The sequence below is a fragment of the Crocodylus siamensis genome, chromosome 1 (genome assembly GCF_052110815.1).
Source record: "Crocodylus siamensis isolate JL-2025a chromosome 1, ASM5211081v1, whole genome shotgun sequence".
Taxonomy (NCBI): Eukaryota; Metazoa; Chordata; order Crocodylia; family Crocodylidae; genus Crocodylus; species Crocodylus siamensis.
The window spans coordinates 98864761-98880180 of NC_143395.1; the positions used below are offsets into that span (position 1 = coordinate 98864761).

At 41.1% G+C, this 15420-nt stretch overlaps 1 long non-coding RNA gene across 1 annotated transcript in view; it reads right to left on the reverse strand.

The window, feature by feature from the left end:
- Nucleotides 1–881: 881 nt before the first annotated feature.
- Nucleotides 882–15420, reverse strand: part of LOC149873093 (uncharacterized) — a 95562-nt gene continuing 81023 nt past the window's right edge. The window contains exons 3-4 of the long non-coding RNA XR_016439837.1: nt 2534–2767; nt 882–1974 (exon numbers count right to left, since the gene is read on the reverse strand). This is a non-coding gene — a long non-coding RNA (uncharacterized LOC149873093). The remainder of the gene's footprint in view (nt 1975–2533; nt 2768–15420) is intronic.

Sequence of the window (15420 nt, forward strand, 5' to 3'; positions counted from 1 at the left end):
TTAGGTATTATCTCCATTTTTTTTCTGTCAGAGGTATAAGAGGAAAATAGTTTCAACCAATTTAAAAGGAGACCATGCTTATTAGGGCCAAGCAAAATGACACCATTCTATTTTGCCTTGAGTTTCAACAGTTCAGTGGAACAGCGTTCTGTTTTGAATTTCATTTCGATTCGAAACAGCCGTACCATTCCATTCCATTGAAACAGAAAGGCTGTTTAGATGCTGCTTTGACATTTCACTGGGGATGGGAAGTCAGCACTAGATCACGTGGGGGGTGGGGAGTCAGCCCATCTGGGCTGACTTCCCACCAGTGCTACCATCAGGCAGGGGAAGAGAGTCAGCCAAGCTGGGATGACTTCTCACCCTCAGCACCGCAACTGGGTTGGGGGCAGAAAGTGAGCCAAGCTGATTCTCTACTTCCCACCCGATCACAGTGCCAGGGGTAGGCAGTCAGCCCAACTGACTCTTTGCTCCCCCGCCCGATCGCAGCACCAGAGGTCAGAAGTCAGCTCAGCCGAGCATACTCCCCGCCCCCTGGCATGATGTAGTGAATCTTCAGATTCAGCCAAATCAAATTGGGGAAAGCGATCCTAATCAATTAATCGAATCACTGTCCCTGATTCGAGCTGAATCCAAATCAAATACAGCCCATTTTGTACACCCCTATTAGCCAGGTCTCCCCTTTTAAATGCTAACTGTAAAGGGAAAAGTGGGTTTAACACAGGACAGGTACCATGTGACTTGTGATCTCGTTAATATAACAGTTCACAGTATATGTGTTTTGTGGCAAATGTAGTGGAAGTTTGTAAACTTAAAAGCTCACTCTGTAAACTCTTCCATAAGCTACTACTCAATTCAGTAAATTTTATTTGAATGTGAACACAAATCTGCAAAGTAAGGATCTTTTTTAAAAAAAATGGACTGGACTGTAACATTTTTGTAGAAACTACTTAGTTGGAAAATGTCTTAATGTTTATTGAATGCACTATGACAGGTTTGTCAGTCACTCAGCAGCAGAGTTGCAAACGAAGCATAGAATTTTCTATTTCAAGAAAGATTGACAAGCAATATAAAGGAATTACCCAAAAAAATCTTCCTTTGCCTTTTTTTCCTACAGTAATTATCAACAGTTCTGAACAGAAGAGGTTGCTGCTGAAGGAGCTGATAGGCAAAATACAGAAACACCGTAGGTTCCCCCTGCAATAAGCTTAAAATTCATGGCAGGAAGAAACTCCTTTAAAATTAATAACTTAAAAAGAATCTTAAGAAATAAGAGTCAGTGTAAAGAAGCCAGAGGTGACAAAAGCTTCCATTTTTTCAAGGCAAATTAAAAGAATAACTATATGAGTTGTATATAGAAGCTGTTGATCTTACTGATCATGATGGCTCCCCCTTAAATTAAGTGTAAAAAATAAACCAAGAATTGTACAAAACAATTAACATTCATAGATTCATAGACATTAGGGTTGGAAAGCATCTTGTAAGATCATTGGGTCCAGTCCCCTGCCCAAGGGGCAGGACGTCAGCTGGGGTCAAAGAATCCTAGTACGATAAGCATCCAAATGTTCCTGAAAAGCGTCCAGAGTAGGTGCTTGCATCACCTCTTGGGGGAATCTGTTCCAGGCCTTGGAGGCTTGGACAGTAAAGAATTTTTTCCTTATGTCTAGCCTAAAACAGTCTTGTAGGAGCTTATGACCATTTGACCTTGTCATTCCTTGGGGTGCTCTGCTGGACAGGTGTTCCCCCAGATCCTGATGGACACCCCTTATATACTTACAGACTGCCACCTAGTCACCCCTGAGTGTATGCTTCTCCAGGCTAAAGAGTCCTATGGCTCTCAGCCTCTCTTCATAAGGCCTGTTCTCGTGCCCTCTGATCATGCATGTGGCTCTCTTCTGCACTCTCACAAGCTTCTCCATGTCCTTTCTGAATTGTGGAGCCAAGAATTGAATGCAGTACTATGATTCTTCTTTCCTTATGAAAACAAAATGTCAAACTATTATTTAAAAATAAAATGATTCCTACTGTTAGTCTGTTGCTTAAAAAACAAGTAGCTTAAAAACAGGGAAGTATTTCTTCACTTTTGGTAGTATTTCTTCCCCTTAGCTCAAGAAATATGGCCAGATACAGAAGTTTCACTTCTTGTATGGTAGGTGCACAGAAAGTGCTCAGCAGCTGCAATCAAACAGATGGTCAAGGCACTTAGAGCAAAAATGGCAGATGCTGCTCTAAGATAACTCTGGATGGATGTGGTTTTAGACTTCAATGTTGCAGGTTAGAGCACCATAATGAACATCTATACCAGATTGCAACATGACTCAGCATTCTGCTGGCAACCCATGGGGCTTTGTGGCATCCCGCTCACCTCTCCCCAAAGTAGTACTGTAGCCTCAGCGAGAGCCATGTGGTCTGCCTGAGCACTGGCCTCTCCATGTCCCCAGGCTCTCTGTGACCTGAGGTGGTAAAGCCCCTGTTTCCCACACCACCCCTTGTTCCCTCCAGCCAGCTATGAGCCACTGTCTAGTATTCTCACTCAATGTGTGGATTCCATCTACCCCATCTGGGCGTTTGTAAAGATTGCAGCTTTCGATCAAGTAATGCGTTGTTTGCTGGACACTGCATTCATGAGGGGACTGTCCAAGATGTTCATCTTCTACAGTTTGGTCTGAAGTTGTCTGTTTCCAGACCTCAGGGTATTTAGCTTGACCCATGCTTCTCTGTCAAGATCATGCCCAGTGAGGGACTCATTTGGTGTTGGTATAAAATGCTGTAGAAATAGATTTCAGATCAGATTAGTCTGAACAATTATTCATTTCCATTCACCCACCCCTTATTTAAATTTACAGCAATATACAAAGCCACAGTACCCAGCCTGCTGGGCTCTCCATAAGCACAGACACCTGGCAGTAGGGGAACTGTTAGGGTCTGTCTTCCTATATTACTTGGCCTAATGCCCTACAGTGCAAGGAATACATCTGTGTTTGTGTGAGTTGTGCAGCAGCATGTTATGAGTCTCTGTGCACTGTTAAGTATAGTGTCAAACTTTTTTAGTGTGACAACTTCTGGACCGTACAGGAGCACAGTAATCTATATATACCACTGCAAGGGCATGTACTCTGAACACTTTGAAATTGTTACACCATGTCATGCTGGCTAAATGTCTTAAGGCAGCTACCCATGCAGAGACTTTACTGCTGACCTTCTGGCTAAGATGTTTTTAGGTGAGGGACAGTATATAATGCAACTCCTTGGGGTGTGGTGTTGGGGTATGCTCATGGAGAAGGATGTGGTTGTCTGCTCTGATATTCAGTGTGCTCTTGGCTTGACAATTGTCTAGGTGGAAGATGGATGATACTAATTTATTGACGCTCCCCACTGACCTCATGCCTTTCAAGCCCCCTTCCACACCAGTGCCATTGTCCTGGAACAAAGTTGAGGTTCTAGGGTTGTTACCACCTAATGTTGTTCAGGGCTTATCAGGTTGTGTTACATTGACAGGGACCATAAATCTGGTTGACTGTCAACTGGATGCCCCATCCCTCAAGGTTCATTGATTTCCTGAGAGAGGCCAGCATGTTGATGTGGATCTACCTAACATAAACTAGCACCCAAATACATCCAGAACAACACTGAAAGCTTTTTTTAAGTCCCACAGTTCAGGAGTAACTAACAGTTGCAACTGTGGGTTTTTGCTAGGCACCACTTAGCAGAACATCTATGTATTAGCACTTCTGCAGGTAAGGCACAGAAAAGACTCATCCCTCCAGGCCCAGATGATTGGATTTCCAGCCCTCCCAGCTCCTACTTTAGGGAGATGGAAACCAGGTGTCCAGGTTCTCCTAGCTGGGAGGTGGAATGCAGGTGTTCCACAGCATAGCCAGTGCCGGGTTGTGAGCAGCTGTGCAGCTTCTGGACCTGGGCAGGGGAAGTGATCCAGACAGAAGGCTAACCATAGGTCCTTTGGTGTCTCCCTTGTCTGCAGATTCCACATTTTTCCATGAGTTCCAGTCATGGAGCCCAAGATGCTCTACCCAGGATGGTCACACAGTCACCTGCAGAGCACTGGAGATGTGCATAGGTGGCACTGGAAAAATGAGGACCAATTGGGACCCTCAGTGTGGGGGGCTGGAATAGACAGGTTAGCAACTGCTTGCACCCATGCTGCCACTGCACTTGAATAAGCTGTCCAGACCCAGGAATACACTGTGAAGGTCCAAAAATTAGGTCTACTAATGACCACCCAATGTCTAAAGGAGGCTACCAGTGCTGCTACAGAACAGAGGGAGTTGCATACCAGGATAAGAAGTTTACGCCCAGGGTCAAAGACTGCTTGGGATCCAGCTGTGACATCGCTGAATGGCATCCGTGCCCCCTCCCATTAGAGAAACCATGGCCTTCCCAGCTAGGGGTGCTAAGACAGGCTGCCACTCAGTCCCCCAGCATGGTGAGCCCTGCTCCAGAGGTTCTTCCTTGGGGCAGCAGGAACAGGGGGGCCAGCCCTGGATAGCAGCCAATGGAGAATGCTTCACACTGTGAATTGATAGGGAAAGGCTGAGGAGCAGAAGAGCCTCAGAAGAAGAGATATGGCATGGGAGAACCAATGACCCATGGTCCAAAGAGGCAGGAAGGCATCTGGTGGGGACTGCTCCAGGGAGCAACAGTGTGGGAGGGGAGGGGGAAATAGGCTGCCGAAGACCCAAGGTCAGGCCAGCAGTGATTCAGCCTGCCTTCAAGGGCAAACTTGCTACCCTTGACTGCTAGCTGGTATAGGTGCAGGGCCCCAAAGAGGTTCTAGGGCAGTCCCAGAAGTGCACAGGAGTGAACAGAATGGGGGATCCTGGCTTGCTAGCCCACCAGTCCAGGCTACTCTGTGTCCAGGTCCCACTGTGGGGGAGCAGTGGCACAAAAATGGGGATGTGCTAATGACATTTGTTGATGATGTATACTTCAGAATCCACCTAACTATAGAGGGTGATTGAGCTATAATATAGGAAGAAGTAGATGATACTAAGGACTGGGATCATAGAAATAAGATAACATTCAGTAGTACAAATTGACTGTAATCCACCAACATAATGTAGCTGTGAAAAACTAAATGCAGTGTTAAAATGTGTAAATTTGAGCTATTTCCAGGAAAGATAGGGAAGTATTAATGCCATTATACCAGGTGTTGGTGACTTCAGTGTACTACTCTGGTCACCCGTATTTTGGAAAGATGAATTGAAACTGATACACTTGCAGAAACAATACAACTAGAATGATCAAGAGAATAATAACCTCAAGGATTACATGACAGCAGAAAAAGGCAATGATGGCAAAAAACCAAATCGGTATAAACTGTGAATACATTTTAGCTGAAAATTAAATGATTTCTTACCATTAGAGGAACTGTCTTTCATGAATTGAGTTCATGAAAACTTATGCTCTATATATCTCTTATTTAGTTAGTCTATAAAGTGCATATCTTCCCATTCTTATTTTATTAATGTGCAGTTTTTTATTTTTATATATACAATTGAACGATAATCTAAAAAGTATTCTGTCTCTAAGTGAGATTTATTAACATTAAAATACCACTTAACTAAATCTTTCTTTACAAGGTGTTGGATTCCTTAGGTAGAAAAAGCCTATGAATCCAATATGCCAATCTTCCACTGGTAAAATTCATTCATTTTCTTTCTCTCTCTCTTTCTCTCTGTGTGTATTTATATTTATATATGAATATATACATTAACTGACTTGCAAATTTTAACACGAATAGAAGAATAAGTGGAGGTCACTATAAGGTTTTACTGTATTTTGTTACATTTTACTGTTCTGCTACAGTGTTTTGCAAATACCTCTACCATACCTCTGAGATAAAATATATAGTAAGTGTTCATTCTGTATTTTTTTCCAACTGCTTTTTATAAATATATGGAAAATTGAATAACCCAGTTTAGAAATCTATCACTTAAAAATCTGCTCACTTACTTTATAATGTTATGGCTTGAGTTAAACCTCCTTGAAATTAATTGCAAGAAATGGTCAGGTCCTTTTATGAAAAACAGCTACCTTCCCTCCAGTGCAGGAATATGTCACCACCCAAAGCAAGATGTATACAAAATACTTGTGGTGGAGTTTCTACCGGTTATTGTTTTATGAATTTCTACATTTGGAGTAGAGGCAGAAAGAACAAAGGATCAGAGCTAGAAGGCTACAAGGAAGCATCTGCAACCACCTGAGCAGATGTAGTGACCTTCTGAAACAGCCTGAAGAGAAGCCTTTAAACACCTAAATCATCCTCTTCTCTCCAAGCAGGCATGCTTTTCACAGTGATTACTTTAGTCTTAACTTTTCTTCAACCATTTTGTACTTATGAACAAAAAGCTGGAAAATTAATAGGCACTCATAAAAGAGCATAAGAGATGCCATACTGTCTTAGACTACACATTCATATAACCCAGAATTCTGTCTCTCTCAGTGGCACAAAGAAAATACTAAAGGGAAGATTATTTATGCAGGACCTATCCTGATCAGACCTTTGTCTTTTCCTAACAGCTCCCAGCATTTAGAGACCTATAAAATCCCAGTTGGGAAGCTTAAGCTTCATTATCATATTTAATAATTACAAATGGTCCCATCCTACATTAACTTTTCTAATCCCCATTTGAGCATGGTTAAATTCTCTCCATATCATTATTCCTGGTTTTGTAGAGCCCTTTCATATCCTTTGTCAGTTGGGTTTTCTCTTAAGTTTAAAAGTCCTAACCTTATAGAGAAGGCTTTCCATGTCCCTGCTTATCTTTGTGGCACTTTTCTTCACATTTTCTAGGACTACTAACTACTAAGTTTTTTGTAGTTAGAGATACCAAAAAACCCCCCACACAGTGTTTCAGATGAGAATTTATTGATTTATATATTACACTAATGGTGTTTGATCTGCTTTTCTATTTTGTCAGAATGTATTCTACTCAAAATTAAGCATTTAAGGTTACTCCCTTTTCTCCCCTTCCCAAACTCAAACCTGGGCCCCTATTTCACACCAAACAGCATCATGTGAACTTCTGAATATATACTGATATAAAAAAATCTAGCATAGTTCTTGGATTTACTATGCTTAAAGGGCAGATGTTACAAAATCTCACTTCTCTGATTGGAAAAAAATCTTCCACAAAATCTTACACTTTCTAAGTTAATTTTATTCATGGTTAGTTTATATCCATTCTTTAGCCCAAATTGCTCTTTTCTGTGGGAGGAGAGGAATACATCCCTAATGTACATAAGATAAGCAATCATATCACCTCTTATCTTTGACTGGCTGGGATAAACACACAATATTTTTCTAGTCTCCTCCCAAGATAAACTCCTTCGTTCCCCTAATCATTCTTGGAGCTCTTATCTGCATCTGGGTATTCCAAAACACAACATTGCAAGTGTCTAGCAAAAACTCCCAGTTTGAAGAATATGAAGGAGATGAGCTGAAGATGTAAAGATTTGAAATACAACATTTTTGTTTCTTTCCGGGCAGTAAAACAACATTAATGGAAATTTGACTCTTGATTGTGAAATAGGATCTGTAAAATACATGGAAGTAGTAGACATCAGTTTTAAAATATAACCGTTATTAGACTAAGTTATAAAAACAGACAAGCAAAAATTAAACTAGCCAATTGGTCTCAGCTGGAACTATATTCCCCTTGTAATAAAAGTGAGTGAGAAATTTGAATGGTCAAGACAGTGGACAAACCAGTGTTTTGATTTCAGTGTCATTAATAAAAATCATATACCATAGAATAGTGAAGTACCTAAAGACTGGAAGAAGGCCAATGTGGTGCCTATCTTCAAGAAAGGGAGGAAAGTTGATCTGGGAAACTACAGACCAGACAGCTCAACCTCAATCCATGCAAGATTTTGGAAAAAAAATATTAAAGAGATCATTCTAGACAAGCTGGCTGATGGCAACATCCTGAGGGACAGTCAGCACAGGTTTGTTGTGGGTAGGTCTTGCCTTATCAATCTCATTTCTTTCTATGACCAGATGACATATCACCTGGACAAGGGAGAAGAGATTGAAGTCATATATCTGGACTTTAAAAAGGCTTTTGATGTGGTGTCCCATGATCTCCTCATGGAATAATTGGCCAACTGTGGCCTTGGCTACATCACAATCCAATGACTGGGGAATTAGATCTGAGGTTAGACTCAGACAGTGGTAGCCAATGGAAGTGAATCATCATGGCGCTCTGTGACCAGTGGTGTCCCCCAAGGCTCCATTCTTGGACCTGTTCTCTTCAATGTCTTTATTAACGATGTGAACATTGGTGTCAGAAGCAAATTGGCTAAGTTCGCCAATGACACCAAACTTTGGGGTACAGCGTCCACACCTGAGGATAGGCTGGTGATCCAGGCTGAGTTGTACAGGCTTAGAAAGTGGGCAGATAAAAACCTAATGACATTCAATATGGATAATGCAAGGTACTCCACCTCGGGGGGAAAAAACCTGCATCACACTTATAGGCTCAGCAGTGTTACACTCACTAGCACAATGGCCTAAAGGGAATTGGGGGTCATAACTGACCATAAAATGAACACAAGCCACCCATACAATATCACAGCTGGTAGGGTGAACAAAACTCTGCCTTGCATCCATAGATGCTTCTCAAGCAAATCTCAGGATGTCATCCTCCTGCTGTATTCGGCCTTATTGAGGACGCAGCTAGAGTACTGCATCCAATTTTGGGCTTCACAGTTCAAGCTTGAGAGAGTCCAGAGGAGAGCCACATGCATGATCAGAGGGCAAGAGAACAGGACTTATGAAGAGAGGCTAAGAGCCATGGGACTCTTCAGCCTGGAATAGCACAGGCTCAGGGGTGACCTGGTGGCAGCCTGTAAGTATATAAGGGGTATGCATCAGGATCTGGGGGAACATCTGTTTACCGAAGTGCTTTTCTTGCTGGGATCCTTTGACTCTAGCTGACTTCTTGCCCCTTGGGCAGGGGGCTGGACTCAATGATCTCCAAGGTCCCTTCCAGTCCTAATATCTATAAAAAAAATCTGTATAAAAAAATAGAATCATTGAAAATTATGACTAGACCACCTACTCCAATCCTTTGCTCAGGGTGAGATCATCCTTGTTTAAACAATTTCAGTCAAATGATTGTTTAACTTGCTCTTAGAAATTTACAAGGATGGAGATTCCACAGTCTGTGTATGTAATCTTTTCTAATACTTAACTAAGTAAAAAATACTGGGATGATTTTTTTAACAACTTCTGTCCATGGCAATTTCCTTTACAAGTATATAGCCTATGTGAAAACAAGTATTTGTAGAATATTTGCAATACACATCTGTATTCAAGGTCAGAAACCATTGCACCTGGTAAACACTGCAGTAAATTTCAGCAAAGATGGGAAACCTTTTTTGAGATCAAAGAGTCTTACCTGTTAAAGCTCTTGTGAGTCCAAAGCAAAAATACATCCCTGTTTGTTTGTCACTTTTCAAAAACATACAGAAAATAGTGAGAGAGAGAAAAACCACACTTCAGAATGAAACAGTAGCTCTAATAAGTGCCAGTTGAGAAGGTAAAAGGAGGGGAATGGGAGCTCCAAAGCTTCTACTGGGCTTGTTCCAATGTAGTTTTTACTTTAAAGGGGGTAGCAGAACAATTCAAGTGACTTTCTGGCTAATAATTAGTTGTTCCACTCATAAAGTAAAGATTTAGGCTGTACTGCTATGATACTGCATTAAATTGATAACAGGGGACATGGAACCAAAAAGTAACCACTTGCCAGTAACAGAGAGGAAAATGCATTACAAAAACTTTAGGGTAATGTATTAGGAAAGCATAATTCGAACCTTCTACCAGTCCTTGGGGTCTACCTGTACATCTAGTGAAGTAATAAATGTGACTGGTATACATCAGAATCTGTATGGACAGTAAAACTAAAGAAACTCATTTAAAATACTTTTTAAATACAACTAAAGAGACTTATCCATTACCTCAAATAGATTATGCCCTGGATACAGCAACAGGCTTAATCTTAAAAGCAGGTTATAGGAAGTGGGAATTAATTTAAAGGGTGGGAGGTGTGGAGTGTATTTGAGAAACATACATATGACACAAACACACAGGTCTTTCATAATAGGACAAGGTCAATAGCAATTTAAAATGATGGCCTTTGGCTTCTACATGTAACATGCCCTCAAATACTACAATAAAAGCTTTGTGGTCTTAGTGGAAAGGCTGAAAACTTAAAGTGGAAATACTGTGTGGGAAACTGGCATGAGCATCAGCTATATTTTAAAAAGGAGGTTCTGAGGCCATTGTGGATTTTAAAACTACTGGATGTTTTGGAATTGGAAAACCTTAGACAAGCTAAAAGATAATTTTTATTGGGGAAAAATGTTGGATCGTGGAAAAATTGATGCATGCATTGCAAAGAATGGTCCCTCTAAGAATGAGTGAGTCTTTCTGTAGCACTCCCACTTTAGGAAAAATATAGTGTGTTTTCATTCTTCTGGCTACCAGTATTTGCTGGTAGCTATATTATAAAATAAAGGAAAAGCTCACCCAATAAAGAAACAAGCAGTTATAACAGTTACTTAAATTTTAGTGTATGAATTTTGAATCAGATATAACAACCTAGGGGAGTTACTGACTGCTCAAAGGAGAAACATTAATTCCAATGTATTTCCTCAGGTTTATGGTTTCTAGGGTTACATCAGACAGCAGAACCTGACATGATACATGAAGCCCCAAAACACCCAGAATCTGAGGGCTGGAAGAAAGGTTCAAGTAAAATTCTGGGCTGTTAAGCTGACTACCACAGCTCAACACCAGCATACCCCATTCTTTCTGATGGCTCAAATAATAACAGTCAATTATATTAAGTGTCATATAACACTCCTGAAGTTTGGGCATGGGCCAGGACCCTGACATTGTTCTATGGTGCTCTTGAAAAGAAATAAACTTGAACATTTAAACTTGATAAAAGACCCATAGTCCAAAAATGAAAAAGAGCTCATATCTTCATCAGAAAAACAACTGAGGAATGAATGAAATGAAAAGAGCTCTCTGACATAAGGTCATATGGAAAATATTTTAAAGAAGGGATCTGGTTTGGTTGTAAAAGGAAGGGTATATGCTCATTTGCATAAAACTTGGGAGAAGCACTATTTAGTTCTGACCCAAATAAATAAAATAATATGTAGGCTATGATTGAGCCCCAGGGCTAAACTGAAAAATATCTAAAATGCATGTCTAAGATGGTAATGGGCAACAAGATTTTAATGTACCTGCCCTGACAAACTGAGAATGTAGTTTTGGAAGGTTATGACAGTAGAGTCCACTTCTTCATTGGAATTAAATGAGAGGATAGAAGGTCTGCTCCAGTAGTCTTACCAACTAGGCCTGCTGTATCCAGTGTGATCTATACTATACATTTCAAAGGAAGGTATAAATATTCTGCAGCAAAAAGTACTGGGAAAAAAAATCCACTCATAAAATATTTTTTTCAATCCCTTGTATCCCAAACAGCAGCTGTTTATATAGAGTATCCAAGGATTTTTAAATTTTAAGCGAAATGAGACTCAAGATTTTCTACATGAAATACTACAAAAAGTTAAATTTTCATTTTAGGACGTGTTACTAGTAAGGCTGTGTGAAGCTTTGGTCCCTGATTCAATTTGATAGAGATTCAGCCTGATTTGGTGGCCAAATCTCTGAATCCAAATCGAATCAGAGGACCCTTTAATTTCCCCAAATTGAACTGGAACTCTCCAAATTGATTTGGAGAGATTCAGAAAGATTCAGTGATTCAGACATAGACACAGCTTGAAATGTCTTTTCTACATACTTTTAGGTAGCAGGCGGCTAGTGGATGCTGCGATGCTGGAGCACAGAAGCATGGGGTGGGGGCAGAGGATGGGTCCCCACCGCACTTGGCAGTAGACCCAGAAGTGGACCAAAAGCACTTCCAGTCCACTTCAGGGTCTGCCAGGGAACACATGTTCCCCCGCCCCCATGCTTCTCTGGCTCAGTGACTGGTGCCTCCTGGGATGGGGGGGCACCCCAAGTTCCCTCCCATGGCTGATCACTGAGCCAGGGGGCCACAGGCAGGCTCCCCAGCATACTTCCCAGAAGACCGAGAAGTGGACTGGAAGTAGTTCTGGTCCAATTTTGGGTTTGTCACTAAGCTTGCAGGGCCCCCCCTGCACTCCTGTGGGATGCTCCATCTGCCCCACCATCACAGCATTCATGAGTTGCACCTGGTACCTTGAGGTATGTAGAAAAAACATTTAAAGCTGCATCTATGTTCAAATTGCTGATTTTCCAAATCAACATCAAAGCTTCAGATTTGAATTTGACCAAATCGAATCAGGGACAGTGATCTGAATCAACTAATCGAATCTCTGTCCTCAATTTGGGCCAAATCTGAATCCGAATCAAATAGGGCCTGTTGTGCACACCCTATTTACTAGTACTTTTTGGTTCCTCATATCTCCAGATGTCATGGCACTAAACAGAATACTTTTGATTGGAGCAGTTTTGTAATACACGTTAGCTTAGAGAGAAATAAATAGACATTTTAACAGATACATAAGTCTGCATAAGCCATACTGATCTTAGAAATACTCCTCAGGAATATTTCTCAGGAGTTGTGCTCCAGGAGAACTCTCCAAAGGGATTTAAAATGTGCCAACTTCTACCATGCTTTACATATTGAAAGAGTAATATGTCTTTTCTGCCTGGAACTCTTATTTAAGATTAAGGAAAAAGAATAAAACCATCTAAGTCTTTAGGGACCCCTCACCCTCACTCCCCACCCCCCAAACAGGAAAGTGCAATTAAATCTCTCAACTTTCTTCAGTGGGTCTCCTTAAAAGTAAGTGGTTCAGTATGTTCTAAAGAACACAATAATTCTCTCAGCTGTATTTATACAGATACAAAGAACATTTTTTATCATTTTAGAAGTGCCAAATGGTACTTAAATCTTATGGATCTTAACTCTGCAGAAACAGAGATTCCCACTAGGAATGTCCTGGATTTACTATAATCTAGGGAGACCTAAAACCCAACAGAGAATAGATTTCTTCCTGCCTATAGGCCTTTGTAAGTCTGCTAGGGAGGGAGAATTACGAAGAGGAGTGGGAGGGTTCATGGAGCATTCCTCTTTCCCAGGTCCTTCCTGAGTTATGCAAAATGAGAGCACAATATCCATTTCAATTTGACATAGGGCTGAGCCTGGGAAGATGGGAAGAAGAGACTAAGATAGAAATTCAGTTACCTCCCTCATTACAAAAAGACTATCATCATTTTATAGTGCTTGAGAGGCAGAAAGTCATGAGTGTGCCCAAAGGGTGGAGGAGGGTGGGATCAATTATAGTAATCATGATTAGATAGATAGATTAAGGTGTTATCATAAAGATAATAATATGGGCTTCTTACAAACATAAACAAATCCAAAACAAAGCTTTACTTTCAGCTCAGTGCATTCCCGCACAAAGCACAGCGCATGCCCAGAAGAGATATTGCATCAGTTTGACCCAACTTGCCCAACATCTGTATAGACTGCATGCTTTAGTGGGGCTTTTTGGTGCTTTTATCTACTAGTAGATAAAAGTGCTAAAACACCCCACTGAAGTGCATGATGGATACAGATGTTCGGCAAGTGTGGACAAGTTCAGTGGGCCACCTGCATATGTTCCTAGGACCTGATCTACAATCAGTCAGCTTACTACTTGACTGTGGATCAGTTTCTGCTTGTGCACATGATTGCCAGTGTAGGGACCCGTGCTAAGACTGTGATCTAAGTAAGTCAGGGTGGAGGGGCTAATGGGTTTGAGGGGGAAGTTAGTGGGTGTGGGGGTGGTTAGTGCTATTGGGAGAAACAAGTAAGTCTGCAGGGATGTGTTGATAGGTCTGCAGGGGAGTGTTGTCTATCTAGGGATGGGGGCAGTTGGGGTACTAAAAATAGTCTGGCCAGGTTGGTGGGGGGTAAGAAAAGCACAGCTTCCAGGTTGGTTTGAGCAGCTGAGCTTTCCCAGCCCCAGCACTGTGCTCCAAACTTGTACACGTGTTCAGTAGATCAGGCTAACCTGTCCTCAGTCTAACTTAGTGCACCTCTCAGGTGAACACAGATCAGGTCCACCATTTTTTGCCTCATCTGACCCCCTCAAACATCGGCACAGATGTCACTTAGATCAACCTAACTAAGCATAACATCTTCACTTACCCAATGAGTACAACATCTGAGGTTCATTCACCTGTAACTGTACCAACATCATATATGCCATGACCTGCTTCCAGTGGCCATCTACTGTGTACATTGGACAAACAGGGAGATCTTAACATGGAAGAATGAATGAATCTCAGACTGTTGCAGAAAGGCCTCAATCCCACACCCCCCACACCCAGAGAATCTCCCGCATCAGCAGTGGGAGAGGGGTAGCGAGCGGCCAGACAGGAAGCCAGCAGCGGCAGCATGGAGTCACTGTGGCCACTCTGCCCAGTTCTATGGGGCCCTCCAAAGTGTGGGGCCTGCAGCAGTCACCCCAATTCACTACCCCCCAGGATGACCCTGGCTCTCTCTATATATCTTATTAACCAGTCTATAAAGTTCATATCTATCCTGCCTTCTGCCTGACTTCAAACTAACACCGCTAAGTACCTCTGTCTTATGAAATCAGTCAAAAATCAAGAGACACGGCATCAATAAACATATACTAAGGATATTTTTCACATAATATGAAATAGTTTCTATAAACCACTTGATATGGACAAATATTTATGATTGTGAGCTATGGAGTTAGTGTGGGGAGAAGTATTTTATTTGTTAGGGATAACCAGAAAAACTCATGTATTGCTTTATTTCTAGCAAATAAGCCAGTTAATTTATACATCTGCCAATAAAAATTGTGGAAAAGCAGTGGAGCCAATTATAAACAAATCCAGTACTAAGTACTTAGTACAAGTGTTTTGCTTGTTATTTTGAAAGGCATTTTCAACAATTATTTGTATAGTATATTAATGAAAAGAGATACATTTCTGTGTGTTAACAGAAAACCTCAGCATTCTCCTATATTTACACTAACTTGTATTATAGTTGTAATTCTCATTTCTAATGCAGATGTAACCATGAGAAACATTCCTGGAATAGAGCTGACTAAATAAATAAATGAATGAATGAAACAAAGCTTACTGATTAATTTATTAATCAAAGCTATCCATTTCACATTATATAGGCAAGAAGGGTACCATGGCATCCAGAAATCATCTATCAATGTCAAACTTAATTGAGTTCCTTTTGTTGTTGGTTTTCTTCCAGCTGCACCAGCTCCAAATAGCCAACAAAGCAAGATCCCCATTAGCTGATAATTCAGCATGACTTTAGAAAGCCATTCCCTAAACCTCCTATAGTAGCTTTCCAGTATCATCAT